General features: G+C 35.2%; 1 protein-coding gene across 1 annotated transcript in view; it reads left to right on the top strand.

Moving 5' to 3' along the window:
• LOC131803250 (octopamine receptor beta-3R-like) overlaps nucleotides 1–18,226 on the top strand; it is a 122,584-nt gene that overhangs the window by 9,630 nt on the left and 94,728 nt on the right. The window lies entirely within an intron of this gene.

The following is an 18,226-nucleotide window of genomic DNA, read 5'->3' as shown; positions in this document are numbered from 1 at the left end:
AAATCCTTAAAACATTCTGTTAAAATTTTAAAAATACCAAATATAGCCGTTATATTGGGGTTTATACGACGCGGGCCTACATAGGCATTGTTTGTCATAAGCCAATACCATATTCAAATTCGAAACTTGAAATAAGTGGTGAATAATGAAGCTGAAATCATCAAAATATCGTATATAGGGAGGTACCGTTATATCGGAGCTTTGCGAAGACCTGGACCTGCATAGACAATTTTCTATCACAGGCTCTTCGTACAGGTCTTCGTAAAGGCCCCATATATCAGTACATCCCTATATTCGGTATTTTGACGATTTTAGGTACAATACCCACCGAAATTGTTTTAGATGTGGTATTTGAAGTTCGTAATGGATGCTACATCCATTACTTCAAATACCACATCTAAAACAATTTCGGTATATGGGGCCTTTACGAAGACCTGTACCTGCATAGACAATTTTCTGTCACAGACTGTAGTTCCCATTATGAACTCTAAATACGTAATTTGAAACAATTCCGGTGAATAATGACGCTAAAATCATAAACTACCGAATTTTGGGTGGTACCGTTACATAGGGACTATATGAAAACGTGGACTTACATGGCCCATTCACGAACTTAACCTGGATATTGGAAAAATAAACATTTGTGCAAAATTTTATCCGTTTATCTCAATTCATTCGAAAGATAGAGCTAAATCGACTTAGAATTTTACGCTGATCAAAAATATATATACTTTGTTGGGCCTGATATGAGTATTTCGAGGAGTTACAAACGGAATATCAAAATTAATATACCCTCCATAGCATGGTGGAGGGTATAAAAATGTCGGAAATAGCATCAAATTTTAGAATAAGTTTAGATTTGTTCAAATTGGTCAACTTTGCCACGAATTATCTCCTTCAAACGGCCAATGAAACCGTCACACTCTGCCCGAATGTTACCCTGCGGTATTCTGACCCATTCCCGACGAAGCGCTTGCTTAAGGTGATCGACACTTTGGAATTTTTTAGTGCCAAAATTGCTTTCCAAAATACTCCAGACACAATAGTTCAACGGATTGGTATCCGGAGATTTTGGTGGTCATTTGTGCGCTGGAAATGAAGCAAGGAAAATCATTTTGTAACCATTCTCGGGTGGCGTGTGCTGAGTGCGATGGTGCTGAGTCCTGTTGGAATGTTTAAGGTCTGCGGCCAACATTTTTGCATGCCCAAGGCTCTTATACACCCACCAGAATATATTCGCGATAATATTCGCCATTTATTCTGATGCCACGATCGATTAATACGAACGGAGAACGTCCATCGACTGTCATGGTGGCCACACCATCACCATGGTCAGCGCTTGAGTTCTGGTGGCCAACCGAAGGTGCACATTTTCAGCTGCCCAAACTGCTGGACAACGAATGTTTTCTCATCGGAAAAAACCAAATTCGGCAGTTCAACACTTTCGGTTAATCGAAGCAACTCTTTAGCCCTTTTTGAGTCTATTTTCTTTCTGTTGCGGTGTAAGTTCTTGTACTTTTTGGAATATCAATAGCTTTACCCCGAGCTCTTTTTTCAATATTTGCCGCATGGAATATTGCGATATGTTCAGCTCACGTGCCATTTTTTGGCCACTGCGACGCAGGGTTTCGATCAAGTCGCTTCTTTACATTTAGAACCATTTCTGCTGATGTTGCTGCTTTCTTCCGTCCACCACTTCTTTGACGTCAGGCTACGCTACCAGTATCACGGTAACGAGTGAAGATACGAGGCACAAATGATTTATTTACATTTAAATGCTGGAGTGCTCTAACGAAAGCCACTTGTAGTTTTCCAGCCAAATATAAAAAATTACACTATCCCGCTTGAATTTCATCACGAATAACTTTTTTTGTGGAAAATTCTCTCCAAAATGCTTTAGTACGCTTGTAAACAATATAATGAGCTGTCACTGGAAAAATTTTAACAGCTGTCGGAAGAGTGACTTAGAAATGACAGCAGTCTGAAGTTGGTTGCAATTTTTTCATCTCACCCTGTATACTTGTCATTTTGATGATTGTAGACACATTTTCCAAAAAAATTGGTTTAAGGTTGGCAATTGAAGTTCTAGGACGATAAAAAAACTCTCCGGAACAAAGCGATGTACACTGGTGGCCAAAACTAAAGCAACTTAAATCGCAAAGACAATAAATGTTCTGTAACTTTTACAAAAATAAACAAATCGTTATTATTTTTCCAGTTTTAAATGAGGGGTTTCATTCACTTTCAAGAAACTAAAAATAAAAATAAAAAAATAATTTTGAACGAAAAATAATATATGGAAAACTAAAATGACCCAATTTTTGCTTGGTCAAAACTAAAGCAACTTTTGATTTTTTATTTTAAAATAATTAAATTTTGGCTAGTAGTCGACAGCATAACCATTATCCTTTATCCTTGGGTGTGCTTTCCCAGGCACCCCGAATTCTTTAGAAAATGTTGTGCTTATTTATTTCCGAATCTATCTTAATCTTTCTATCTACGATACTCCAAAGGTTTTCTAAGGAGTTTAGGTCAGGTGATTGTGCCGGCCATAACAAAACATGAATTTTTGACTCCCTCAACCAATATTTGACAAGTTTTGATACAAGTTTGGGATCATTGTCATGCTGAAACACCCAAATCAGCCGAATATTTTACTCAGCGTAATGGAACAACGTGATGTCCAACATATCTTTGTAAACAAACCGATCCACAACTTCCTTTATTTTATGGATAGGCTCAAGTCCATAGAAAGAAAAACAGCGCCACGCCATTTTTGACCCTCCCTCATGCTTCACTGTACCTTTGCAATACTGCGGCTTGAGTCGTTCATTTTTTGATCTTCTCACCTTTAATATTAAACGTAGACTCATCGCAGAAATAATGTTTTTTCCATTGAGCTTGATTCCACTTAATAGTATGGTTTCCGAAAGCCTTTTCGATTTTTTATAAACAGATATAAATGGTTTTTTGATATCTTACGGGCATGCAGACCAGCTGCCACTACTCGTCTACGCACTGATCTCGAGCTTATATCCAATGATTGCTCTCTCACCAATCCAGTTGAACTCTTAAATAGTTGTTTTTTATTTCTCTCACAATTTGTGGATCAGTACGGGCTGAAGTTTTTCACGGCCTTCATCCGTTATGGACTGTTACTACTGATCCAGTTTCAAAAAACCGACTTAGTGTACAGAAATAATTTTGAAATCACATAAATATTTATGAAATATTTCTAGGAAATCATTTTCTGTGATATGTTGTTTTGATAGTCACTGATAATTTGCCGTTTTATTCAGGTACTGTATTTGCTTCTAGCCATTTTTAAAATTTTTTTGGGCAGTACTTAAAAAAACGAAAAGAAAAACACATACTGTTGTAAAAAACTTCTCAAAAAGGATTTATGACAAGCGAAATTGTCGAAGGAAGCAAAAAGCGATAAATATCACAGTAAATACAACTGAAATTGCAGCGGTTATATGAATGTACAACAGACTTTACCATCCATTATTTTTTATATAAAAATGAATTTTGGTTTTTTGTTTTAGGATTTTAAAAAGTGAATAAAGTACCTAATTTAAAACAAGAAAAACTTTCTTATTTTCTTAATTTTTAAAAAAGTTACAGGGCATTCATTCTCCTTGTAATATCAGTATTGATATTGATCTATGGATCGAAAAGACAACAGGATAGAAAAACCGTATTCTCTTGGGAAGTCAGGTTCCTCACAGAGGTGGCTGTGCCAAGAATTTTTTATGCCAAAGAGGACATGTACAGATCTACCAAACGAAAATCGGAAACTCTATAAAAGAGGAATATGCCAAAATACCAAATATCAAATATACAAGAACTTTGTTCATATGATTTAAACTATATACGCTGTAGGTTGATAAAATAGAAGGTATTTCGAAGAGGTTACAAAGAACAAGCCTGTGCTTGGGTGCGATACAGCAGTATTTTCGATAGTTCGTCCCTGAAGGACACCACGTTTGAAAATTCGTACTTTAAAATTTTTCGATCTGTACTAAAAAGTAGAGAACGACATAACTTTGTAACTGTGCATCAAAAAAAACTACATTTTTGGAATGATGAGGCAGATAGTTCAGGAAAAGCCTAAAATTTTGACAGTTCTTAAGTTAAAACCCTTCAGAAAAGGTCAAAAGTCAGGCATGGCTGACTATATGATGTCCTACGCCACTATGTGTATTTAGTAGAACTCCCATAACAAAAAAAGTTTATATGAACCTTATTTGAATGCGTACCATGGCTTTACAGTAGCCACAATTTTGAAGCTATATCTAACTTTGAATCGATTTTCAACAGATTTGACGGAGGCTTTACTACATGATATGACTTCTATAAGAATTATATTAAACCAGTAAAGAAAGTTTTAAAGTCGGGCGGGGCCCACTTTATGATACCCTACACCACTTTGCTAATTTAGTAGAGCTGCGCATAACAATTAAAAGTTTTTATGGGAGAATTCAATCATGCATTTAATAATTATAATTTAAAGTTCAAAGGACAAAATATGCCGAAGCATTTGTATCTTTTAAATTCGGACTTTTATTGCCCATTTGGTACACAATTAATTTTAAATCGGATAAAAATATATATGGGAGCTATGTCCAAATCGGAACCGATCTCGATAAAATTTGGCAAAGATATTTCTGAGCTGTATTTGATACATTTCCCTGAATATCATTGTTACGGATTGCATATTAAGGCTGAGGGTAACAAATATGACAAATCGGCTGAATAGTATATATGGGAGCTATAGCTATATCTGAACCGATCTTCACCAAATTTGACGTACTGGCTTCTAGACTCAATTCGGTCGCATGTGCCAAATTCCATTATAAGACGTTTATTGCACAATAAAAAGTAAATCGGACGAAGTTATATATGACAGCTATATCCAAATCTGAACCGATCTCGATAAAATTTAGCAAAGGTATTTCTGAGCTGCATTTGATATATTTCCCCAAATATTGTTGTTACAGTGTGCATATTACGGCTGCGGAGGACAAAAATAACAAATCGGATGAACAATATATATGGAAGCTATAGCTATATCTGAACCGATTTCGATCAAATTTGGCATACTTATTTCCAATCTGATCGTACGTGCAAAATTCCATACTATTCGGACTGATATTACACGTTTGGTGCACAATAAAAGGCAAATCGGACGAAGATATATTTGGGAGCTATATCCGATGACCGATTATCTCCATTTTCAATAGGGTTCGTCCTCGGGCCAAACAAATGATTTGTGCAAAATTTCATCTGCATAGGGCAATAAATGCGAACTGAACTTTGTTTACAAAAACACATGGACAGACGGACATGCATAAATCGACCCAGAATGTGATTCTATGCAGATCATCAAAAGGAACTATGGGTCTATCTCGTTTCCTTTTGCCTGTTACAAACAAATGCACAAGCCATAATAGCCTGACCACCTTGTGGTGTAGGGTATAAAAAGGTTTATTGGAGCAAAAGATTTACCGCAACGAGTTTCCGTACCATACCATATATATAATATCAGCCCAAATTGAGCTGATATTACATATATGGTGAACAATAACCGTTAATTCGAATGAAGATGTATATCGAATGTATATAAAAATCTGAACCAATCTCTATACATTTTTGCAGAGGTATATTCGACCTGTATCTTATGTCTGGTATCAAATATCAATGTTGTGGAGGGCATACTGCGCATGTGTTGGGCTTTAACACTAAATCGGATGAAACATATGTATATGAACTATAGCTATATCTGAACCGATTTTCACCAAAATTTGATGTAGTTCATTCTGGGCCGAATTCCATCGGTGTCATTTCAGTCCATTTGGACAGATATTAGACATTTGGTGCACAATAAACCTGAAATCGGATAAATATGTGGGAGCTACAACCAATTCTGAACCGATCTTGAAAACATTTTAAGCACTTATTTCTGAGCTGTATCTGATATCTGGTACCAAAGATCATTTTTTGTGGAGTAGATATTACGAATGTGTGGGTCACAAGACCCTAAATAGGATGAAACATATATATGGGAGCTATAGCAATATCTGAACCGATTTTCACCAAACCGAAATCAGTTTAAGATATATATAGGAGATATACCTAACATTTAATCTCAATAGGATAATAAATGCAACCAGCATTTAGTTTACAAAAATACATGGACAGACAGACAAAGTGGCATGTATAAATTAACTAAGAAGATCCTCAAAAGTAACTATGGGTTTATCTCGCTTCTTTCTTCATATTACAAACGGATGAACAAAGATATAATCCCCTCACCATTATGCAGTACAGGGTATAAAAACTGAACGTACAATATATATATAAATAATTTCAGATCCCCTTTATCTATATTTGTCCTTTTCAAACTGTTAAAGTTCGCATCCTCCAACCACATCCCTTCATTGCAAACATTGTAATCTGAAAATTTTCCAAAGCTTTTTTTGGAGAATTCTACAAATTTCTTTGCAAAAACTTATTCTAAAATTCAACCCCATTTGACATAAGGCCCTCGGCAACTGACATACCCTAAGACAATCTGCTTCTCAGTGTTGTTGCCTTATTTTCCAAACTAAACATCAGCGCCAACAACAACAACAACTAAACAATGATAAATGTCCATTTGTTTGTTCGCAATTCAAATCACAGCTATGCAAATTAAATGCTAGAAAATGTCCGGTGAACAATAACAACAACGACGGCGACAATAAAAACAATAGAACAAAACAAGGGTATTAAACGCCGCAGGACATTTGAAGTAAAATCCTTTGAGATCAGCCAGTCTTGTTATCGTTGACACTAAAAACAATTTCCAGGGGGTGGAGAAGGAGAGGACACGACACATGCACAAATACATGCATACTTACATACATAACGCCAGTGTGTGTTATTTTGATCGGCTTTAAGCATGAGTATGTAAGTATAGCAATGTGAGTGCCTGTGTGTGTGTTAACGCATTTAAATGAAGTCCAGCTGAGGTGTGTCCAAAGAGGCGATAATACACCAATCGTTACAGGCATTTATGCAAATCCTGAACACGTACGGAAAATATACAAATGTGCGAAGGATGAGAGCAAAATAAATGTCCTGTGACCGGGCTGATGTGAGTGGGTGGGTGAGTGGGCATTCAGTGTATGGTGACTGGTGTGAAATGAAAGAATCAATCAATTCTTATCGGACTTGAGGCAATGTGACAATCAGTCACATCCTGACCCTCCCTCCTTCGTGTGCCTGATACCATGATTTAGCACCATTGCCAACAACCACACATGTTATGGGAGGAGGTTAACAAGTATGCCAAAAGGATTAAGAGGATAAGTGCAGGCCATGTTTGTAGGGTAAAGCCCATAACCTTACCTACATTCGAACACTAATCTCGGGCAATGACTACAACATGAATTTCATTCAGTTGCCTTCCAGCACCCCCACCCCGGCATGGCATTGCAATGAAATCAACATCTAATGAAGATAAATGATGAAATTCGCATTGAACATGGCGTGGACAATATGTGTTGAGAGGAATCAGTTGGCAATGGAGGGTCGACCAGCAAACATGGCAGCAAGAGCAGCTGAAAAAACAGTGCAATATTTCAACTACATATCCACTTCGTTTAGTCAATCGAATTCAATCATCGTGGAATATTCATAATGTTTTTACATTCCATTTCCGTTGCTATTTTTTCCGCTGTTGGCACTTCACACTTTGTTGCCGAAGGGAGCAATGTCAACACTCATATTCAATTCAACAAACCTTCTTTCCCTCCCTACTCAAAAAAAGGACAAGCTAATTCAATTTGATCCTTACACAAATATTCCATTCATATTTGAAGTATTATTCTGGTTGTCCTTTTGCAAAAAAAGGACGAAGCGAACGAACGAATGTCAACAGAGAGCAAATCAATTTTTTTGTTAATTGCATTTCTTTTTTCGTTTTCCTCTATCCTTTTCGCTTTGACCCAATATTCAAAACAAACTAGCAATGATTGGTGTGTTTTTAATTGAAAGTGAATATCAATAGTTTTTTGGGGTCCTTTTTTGGTCAAATTTTTTCTATTTAATAAATATTTATATTTAATATTCAAATGTATTTAAAAAGTGTGAAATTTTCTCTTTTTTGGGATCAAATGGAATATTAAATTTTGGAGAGTAGCTATTTGTTGTTCATATATTTGAAATATTGACTTAAAATAAAAAAGAGTTAATCAATGCTGAAGGCAAAGAAAAAATGCAGGTGCGAATTTTTAAACTATGAAAACCAGATCTTTGATGGAATTTAATTTTTTTCTTTTGTATGAGAAACGTCTTGGCCAAAAACAAGTAAAGTCGATGTTAAGTTCAATTGGTACACATTTGGAAAATTTTATTTAAATTGGAGTCCCAAAAATTTGGGTCTTGGATTATATGTCGAAAACGGTGGCCGGACATAATTCACATAACTGCAATGGGTATTATGTCAGGATTTTATGGTCATAAAGAGTAGATTATCCGAGAGTGAATTATCCGCTTTCAAAACCGGTATAATTCCCATGGGGAGTATGACCCTTTGTTCTGAGGATTTTTCGGACATAGTCCCCAGGAAGAAAACAAGGCTAAAGTTGAGTTCAGGGGCTATGCTCGGATTATCCTGAAATCTTTTATCCCGGATAGGTAATGGAACCTGATTGTGGCAAAGTCGTTTTTTCGTGGGGAAACTATCCGGTCATCCTACGCAAAAGTTCGGATACAAAATCCGGGTTTTATCCGGTTCTAAAAAATTGATATCATCATGATATAATTGGAATGCTTATGCAAATACTTATCCAACAGGTCATATTTGAACCGGTTCAGGAGCAATACTAGAAAATTGGTATTTGTGTAACGGAACTTAAAAAAAAAAGTATCGGTCGGCTTTTCCGACAGATGTATACCCTCAGCCAATGTTCGATTAATTAAAAAATATTTTGATTTGTGTTATGATTATTCAGATATTTAACACCTTATGCAGTAGTTTCTTAAGAAATGGGCCAATATCGGCCATTTCGTATCGGACCCAAAAAAATATTATATAAATATTGCGACGTGTTAGGTTGGACTGTGTTGTGTTGATGGAAACATTGGGATGTACCAAGTCTTGAATGGAATCGGATGCGAATTTCCCTCTTTTGCGAGCTTCATGGATATTCAAAATCATCACAAGGGATCTTATGTTAGTGGAAATAATGGGATGTGTGAAATATAAAAAGAACCTTATGCTTATTTCGGATTTTATAAACGTTTTGGTTATTCAAAACTTTACCAGAAGGAGTGGACCGATATATTCCATCTTAACACCAGATCGCAAATTTTAGGATTTGCAAAGTTGGATTATTGATTTTCTTTCTCTGCAGAAAAAATTTTTTTGGTACCAGACGGAGTGAACCGATATATTCCATCTTAACACCAGACCTTGGGTTAATAAAAATATTGGGATGTCTGAAATTTGAAGACACTCGGACACCTACATCACATTTTATGAGAATTGTAATTATTTAAAATTTTGTCCATTTTCGCCCTTGGCCTAATACCGACGCAAATATTAAGATTTGCAAAGTTTGAGCTAAATCGGATTATCGTTTCTCTTTCTGTGAAAAAAATATTTTTTTTTTTTTTTAAATATCGACCTTTTGTGGGGGAGGTACCAGAAGAAATGGACCGATATATTCCAACTTAACATCAGTACATCCATATTGTCCATTTTCACACCAGGTCTAACACTGATACAAATATTGGGATTTGCAAAGTTGGAGCAAACCGGATTATCGTTTCCATTTCTGTGCAAAAAATATATCTTTTTGAAAATTTCGACCATTTGTGGGGGAGTTACCAGAAGGAGTGGATCGATATTGTCCATCTCCAAACTCGATCTAAGTTGGACAAAAACATTACGACGTACCAAGTTTACGACGTACCTTCGAGAGATATCGTGCGCACGAGCCAGCCAGACAGACAGATGGACGGACATCGCTAGATCGACTCCAAATGTTCTGAATCGGATCTGGTCCAAAGAGACCTAGGGTCTAAAACCGTTATTTCGACTAGGCACGTTTTGACCGTATCAAATTATATTTACCCTCTGAGGGTATAAAAAATAGTGAACCCATAATAACACTTTTTGCGAGGGAGAACTTTCTTGCAATTAACTCTAAATGTCGAAAATCAGCTGATTTTTTTATGAATTATGGCTACGAACTGGAAATCAGCAGGGCTACACATAAACATGGAAATTTATGAACTATTTTAAATACCAAATATCTAGGGAGTATTACATGTTTCTTTGTTAAATTTTAGTTTTTATGCTCTACAATACATGTGTTGGGGGGTATTATAAGTTTGATTGCGCCAAAAATTATGTAACACCTCAAAATATTGGTTTTCCACATAGGAAAGTATATATGGATCTTCCTATCTCGCCGAGCTGAGTCGATCTAGCTATGTATGTCCGTTCGTCTGTCAGTATGTCCGTGTTAATTTCTAATCAAGCTACAAGCTCCAGGTAGCAATTATGGCTCGATCCTCACGAAATTGAAATTGGAGGTGGGGTTAGGGTCAGAATAGCAGCCTATTGTTTTTGGATTAAAATGGACCAAAAAAAATCTTGATTTTGCTGTTGCTCTACAGGGCACAATTATAGACCATTTTCATGCAGTTAGAGTTTAGGGCTGGGCAGAAGCCTACAAACTTAGCGGATAAAATAGACTATAACATTTATTAAAAAATACGAAAATTTCCGTTAAACCGCGTCGAAATCACAAATACCTTAAAAGGTCACGTCTGACCATTGCAGTGATGCTGATAGCCAAGATATCGGATATATAGCTAAATAGTTACAATCTATATGCAAATTAAATTGATGTTGGTTACTCCGCTTATAAGTCAAGAATCGCTGGACGGATTTTGACAATTTTCACCAATATGCGATGGTCTCTTGCCACAAAAGTATAATACCTAAGAAAATCGTGTAAAAATCTGCCTCCAAAAAAGTGAATATTTTTTGTTACATTTTTTAAATTTTTGTCATATTTTTTAACGCATGTGATTTTTTCAATTTTACTGAAAATTTTGAATTGTAAAATTTCTAAGGTTTTGCAACACTGTTTGTTGAGTTTATTATATACATGTTACAATTATCATCCAATTCTCACGAAATATTGCATGGGGTTAGGGTTAGGGTCAGAACTAAATTGGAGATGTACATTTTGGGGTTCAAATGAACCAGAAAATAAATATTTATCTGATTATGCAGTCGCTCCATAGGTCCCTATTGAAAACTAATCGACACGGAATTTTGCATGAGGACAGAGTTAATGACAGGGAAGAAGTCTAAAACTTTGGATGACCATTGGATTATATTTAGCTGTAAAATGGACCACAAATTTCGTTGAATTTATTTCAAATACATAACAACATGGCGGAGTGCGTAAATTAGGGTAACATCTGGGCAGGGCTCAGTGGCATAATTTCAAAAGCAAAATTTTCCAAAGTGGATTTTGACATAAGGGGCCTTCCAACATATTGTAGTGTTGTAGGCCTCCGCAGGTCTATAACCTTTGCTTACTTTTTTTTTTCAACATTATGACAACTGTCCCTTTTCAAATAGACGGTCTACAATAAAATTATATCGAATTAAACTTGTTTCAATAATACAAATATACATATTTATCCAATGTTAGGAATTTTTGGTAAATATTAGTTGGTACTCTCTGGGAACATAACATACCGATTCACAATTAATTCATTCCAAACATATCCTTCGAAAATGAAAATCCGTATGTATATACCTACATAGTACAGTCAAACAGTTCGTCTGTGAGGATTGAACCGATATATCCCATATTCACACCAAATATAATAATAAAAGAAATATTGAGTTTTGCAAAGTTTTAAGAAAATCCGGAACTAAATTCAGATTTCAATACCATATACCCTCTGGACCTAGTGTTGATAGAAATCTTATAATATGTAAAGCTTGGAGAATAGTTTTGTTATGTTTAACACCTATTCAAAATGTTAACTCTTTGTAAGGTATCATAAAGAGAAGGTCGATATTGTCGATTTCCGCACTAAACTAAAACTGAGATAAATATACCGATATACAACAAATTATTTTTCAAATTAGTCTAACGACATTAAATCACACGATCTAAGCGGCTAACCGATCGATCTCGAACAAGGAATAAAATATTAACCCCACTCGTCTCTCAATAAGTCAATTGTGTCCATTGTGTGCCAATGCCTGATTGACAGCAGTGGCCAGTCAGTGTGTCTACCGCGATTCTTATATCAGACCTGTCAAGTAATAGAAGGGAGCTTGTTCTCCTTCTTCTTCTCGAGATTAGCGGTCAGAAATTTTGGAACCGGTTTACAAGTTCATCTCCTGAAGGTTTTTCGATGAGAGAAGGATCTGACATAAATGATTATAGACTGGGAACCAACTCGACCTAATCCATTAGTCATTTCATTCTCCACTACTCTGGTATGTCCTAGAACGCAACAAATCTAAATGAATTCATGTATTTCAAGATTCAATATAAATACTTGTATTTAACTCTTGTGGTAAAAAAAAAAGTTGAGTTGGCGTACTTCAGGTTTTAGGCAGTGGTATTAGGATCACTTTTTGCGCTGTGGGGTATATAAGGGGGTGGATTTAAAAATACTTAAAAAATACGATAAGTGCTAAATGATATTAAACTTAGTATTTGAAGGAATAAAGCTAGATTTCGGAAATTTTGAATGAAAGTGGGGTGAATAACAGATGTTGTAATGCTTTTTAAGAAATTCGAAGTATTAGTATACTAAAAACACTGAACAATAGTAAATTTGGTACCATTTGTTTTTTTACTAGCAATCTTACATCTGGAGAAGTTTAAACCTAAATGCAAGGAACTCATATATATAAAAAAACATAGAGGTTAAAAATATTCTTAAAATTTTATTATAAATTAGCAAAGAACAGAAATCTACAAATCTACCCACTGTATAAAAAAACATTTGGATAAATGTGCCCAAAATAGCCCCAAAGAAGAAACACTCTACACAAAAAATTACAATAAATCTTACGATAATCCATATATCTAGCTCCAACAGTTTTTTATGAAAATTACATAATTTTCTAGTAAATAGAATTGTAAGCTCAGACATTTATTTGAGTATAAGCTTAAAAAAACAATTTATGTGAACAAACATTTTGTCTCCCAAAAATTCCATTTCTTTCATTCTTTCATTTCTCAGCAGCAACAAAAGCACATGTCAAAAGTGTCACATATAATTGTTGACAAGTCTTAAATTTTTTATGAAAATTTCACAACAAATTTAATTTGGACACGCACACACATACAAATTTCTTTATTCAAACAAACACAATATCAACTTGTTGGTAAGAGAAACGAAAAAAACTCTGAAAGTAAATAAAATAAAGACCATTTAATCACACGTGTTTACATAAAAAATTAGATTTATGATTATACTCATTCACACAACAAACACACACACTCACACACATGAAGGCGATGGTGTGGATGTGTGCGTGTGGGTGTTTATGTTTTAATAAAAACGCATACACATCTGAGAACGTGTGTGGTTTCCATACAACAACAATTTCGGTTCATGGAAATGTCTAGGTTTTTATTAACAATCAACACTTGGTCGCCTGTCCTCGGGCTATCTCTGTGGAATAAATTAAAAAGATAATTGACCAAGGATCACAAATTCCAACGGCTGGCTGTGTAGGCGAGACACAGAACTTGGGGAGGGTATGGGAATTTATTTGAGAAAGTTTTTTATTAGTTAAAAAAGAGACTTGGAAAAATGGGATAGAGAAATGTTACATCTTTACCCAGGCCTAGGTGGCGTATAAGTTATATTTAATAGCAAGCATTAGAAATCATACGCCACATTGTACTGGAATTGCATTCATACAAAGGCAATACCTTAACAAGTAAAAAACATTATATTCGGCCGGGCCGAACTTTTAATACCCTCCACCATTTGGAACGAATTTGGCAATTTTCAAAAAAAAAAAAATAAAATCCGTTAAAAATTATTTTAAAGTCTTAAAAATACCGAATATAGCCGTAATATTAGGATCTATACGATGACGTAGACCTGCATCATCAAAATATCGAATATAGGGAGTTACCATTATATGTGGGCTTAACGAAGGCGTGGACCTGCACAGATAATTTTCTGTCTTAGGCTGTAGTATGTAATACGAACTTCAAATACCAAATTTGAAATAATTCCGGTAAATAATGTCGCTAAAAATCATCAAAATACCGAATATCGGCAGGTACCTGGCGTTTATATGGGGGCTATACCAAAACGAGGACTTATACATACAATTTTTCGAACACACTAGCTAGAACCTATTATAAATTCAAATACCAATTTTTATACAAATCCGTGAAAAAAAAAGTGGCAAAAATCATAATATTACCGAATATCTGGTGCTACCGTCATATGGGGGCTATACGAAGACGTAAACCTGCATAGAATATTGCCTGTCTTAGGCTGTAGTATCTATTACGAACTTCAAATACCAAATTTGAAACAATTCTGGTGAATAATGTCGCTAAATCATCAAAATACCGAATATTGGGAGGTATCGTTATATGGGGGCTACAGGAAGACGTGGACCTACACAGACAATTTTCTGCCTAAGGCTGCAGTATCCATTACGAATTTGAAAAACCAAATTTGAAACAATTCCGGTGAATAATGTCGCTAAAATCATCAAAATACCGAATATCGGGAGGTACCGTTATATGGGGGCTATATGAAGACGTGGACTTGCACAGAGAATTTCCTGTCATAGGCTGTAGCATCCGTTACGAACTTCAAATACCAAATTTGAAACAATTCCGGTGAATAATGTCGCTAAAATCATCAAAATACCGAAGATCGAGAGGTACCGTTATATGGGGGCTATACGAAGACGTGGACCTACACCGACAATTTTTTGTCTTAGGCTGTAGTATTTGTTGCGAACTTCAAATACCAAATTTGAAACAATTCCGGTGAATAATGTGGCTAAAATCAACAAAGTACCGAATATCGGGAGGTACCGTTATATGGGGGCTATTTCAAAACGTGGACCTACATGGTCCATTTTCAATACCAAAAGTCCTGCAGACAAAATGTACATTTGAGTATAATTATATTAATCTACATCATTTCGTTCGGAAGTTAGAGTGATTTCCACAGATGTATAAACGGACGGACACACGGATGGCCATAGAATTTTATGCTGATCAAGAATATATATACTTTGTGGGGTCTAAAATTTATATTTCGAGGTGTTACAAACGGAATGACAAACTCCATGCCATGGTGGAGGGTATAAAAAGAGACTTGGAAAAATGCCATAGAAAAATCGTTCATCTGTACCCTGGCCTAGGTGGTGTATAAGTTATGTGAAATAGCAAACATTGGAAATCATACGCCACATAGCACTGTAGTTGAATTCACACAAAGCCAATACCTGAAAATGGTATTCAAATATCAATCTCCAAATTGATATCTTATCTCCAGAGAACTTCCTTGGTCAAAATTACTTTATTTTCAAAAAAGTAGCCATTTCCATTTTTAATTTGCTTAACAAAATTTTCATTCCTCCTTGGCCGTATCTGATACCCATTCACTACGCTTTTCCGCTTATTCTGATACAAAAATATATTTTTGCTACAAAGGAAATGGCATTATACCCCACCATTGCTATGATTGATTGATATTGTCTTAGTCTCTTGTTATCCCCTCCTAATCTATTGACATTGAAATTATTAGTGCTCGATTTACTCGAGCTGTTGTTGACACCCCCTATTCCCAGTGGAGCCGACAAGCCAAGCGGCGAGAGGATTTCCAAGTGATAGCAGAATCCAAGCGACAAATATCATTCATTGTGAGTAGCTAGCAAACAAAACACTTTCGATACATATCTTTGACATACCGTGGCGACTTTTATTGTTGAACGTGTCCCGGTGTGCAACAGTGGCCTTAGACTGGATGAAACAACCAAAGATTTTGGGAGGATAACAATGCCAAGGAAATAACAACTTGCTCAAACAAATGAGATTTGGTTTTTTGAGTCCAGGTTATGATTTATTTACGCAGAGCAATTGAATGATATCACGATTGTAACCGGAACTGATTGATTGAAGAGTAGTGTGAATATAATATGCGGATATAGAAATTTTGAGGAAATTAGTCAAAAATCGCTAACATTTTAAAAACTTTTTTGCAATAGGAATCAAAGCTATGATAGTGAATTTTTCTATCAATATTTTTCAAAAATTTCCATACAAGGAATTGCGGAGATTTTTAATTTTTAAAATTGTTTTAGATATAACGAATTTTTAAAATATTGTTCAATGACTTCCTGAATCGTTTAAAATTTTTTGTTAAATTTTTGTACTTTTTAAAGGTTTCGACATTCTGCCCAAGACGCATGGATTAAAAGCATTTTTTTTTTTTTTTTGGAATTTTTCAAAATACGATAAAGGACCCTTTTAGAGATAACCGTGGGCTTTATAAAGCGACTTTGCAGATTTAATGTTGTATATTTAAAAATTATTTTTTTCACAAATATTTTTATGGTAAACCCTCAAAAATTATTTCCAACTTTTTAAGCAGGACTTTTTAAAGACAATAAAGGAGCACATTTTAAAAATATTAAAAATTAAAAAATATAAAACATTTAAAAATAATCTCTTGGAGAGAACCAAGGACTTTAAAAACATGTTCAAGAACTAGATACCTTTAAAATATTTTTCAATTAGCTTTTGTCAAAAAAAATCATGGATTTTTGAAACATGGGTTTCAAAGAATTTTTACCTTAGAATGTTGTATTAAAAAAATTGTTATTGGCCATGAAGTCAACCTTGATATTAGATTTTTTATAAAAATAAAAAAGCCTTAAAATAGGCTTCATGGCCAAAAACCGACTTTTTAAAAAAAATACTTTTCAAGTATCTCCTGTCCATGAATAGTGGATTTTTTAAAATACTTCTGAGGGACTTTCTGGATTTTTAAAAAATGACTTTCAAGAATCTAAGTTATTTTTCAATTGCTTATTAACAAGGAATCGGATATTCTTCAAAAAATGCAATGACCTCCAGGCCAAGAACCGTGGTTTTTTAAAAATTATTCTTGAAGTACCCAATTTGAGAATTTTGATTTCTTTAGCCTTTATTGAAAGAAATTTGTGGTAAAAATTTTAAAGATATTTTTACAAGGACTCTCCAACCAGGCATCATTGTTTTTTTTTTTTTTAATTATATGTTAGAGACTTTCTGGTCAAGAATATCGAATTTTATGTTTATGTCCTAGCCAAAAATTGTAGAGTTTTTTTAATGGGTTGTGACGTTATTCAAAATAACTTCTTTACAACTTGCTATAGCTGAATATATCTGTCTTTGCCAGAAACCTGAGATTAATATGGAATTTATGATTTTCCATAAATTGGATATAAATGTTCGATTTTCTTGTAATATTGCCCATACCAACATTTTTATATGTATTAGATGAAGCATGAAAATGGAATACTTCGGTCGAATACAGGGTTGCACATATTCGACGGACCCATCTGGCAACGCCATAACTTTTGACAGAGATGTCACATCGCTTAATGACATTACATTCAACAGAACAATTGTGAAAACTCAACGTGCTTTTACAACATTAAAAAATGTGAGAAGTCCGTCTTCTAAGAACAACATTAAGCGTTTATACGAAAAATTTTCGACTGGTACGGCTCTTTCTAATCCGAAGAGACCATATAAAAGTCGACCAAGGCGATCGGCCGAGAATATCGCTGCCGTACGAGCCAGTGTTGAGAGGTCCCCAAGAACATCCCAAAAACGCCGTTCTCAGCAGTTGGGCATGGCTCGGTCCACTTTACAACGGATTATTCGCATTGATTTGCATTTGTTCCCGAAATTCCCAAAATTCAATTGACGCAAAGAATGTTGCCTGCGGACAAGCCTCGTCGATTGGAATGGGCTCAAAGGTCCCAAAGGTCCGTCGAATATGGGCAACCCTGAATATGTGGCACCTCACGCACGTTTTGACATTTTCTAAAAATTATCGCATGTGTCGTGTAAAGTGAAGGAAGTAAGCAATATAGTCCAAACCTGACACTTCGCAATATTTCTATCATATTTATTTAGGTCCGGTACTA

The sequence above is a fragment of the Musca domestica genome, unplaced genomic scaffold (assembly GCF_030504385.1).
Source record: "Musca domestica strain aabys unplaced genomic scaffold, Musca_domestica.polishedcontigs.V.1.1 1, whole genome shotgun sequence".
In the NCBI taxonomy this organism is placed as follows: Eukaryota; Metazoa; Arthropoda; class Insecta; order Diptera; family Muscidae; genus Musca; species Musca domestica.
Note: the sequence above shows the minus strand (reverse complement) of the source record. Positions and strands in the feature narration are given on the sequence as shown.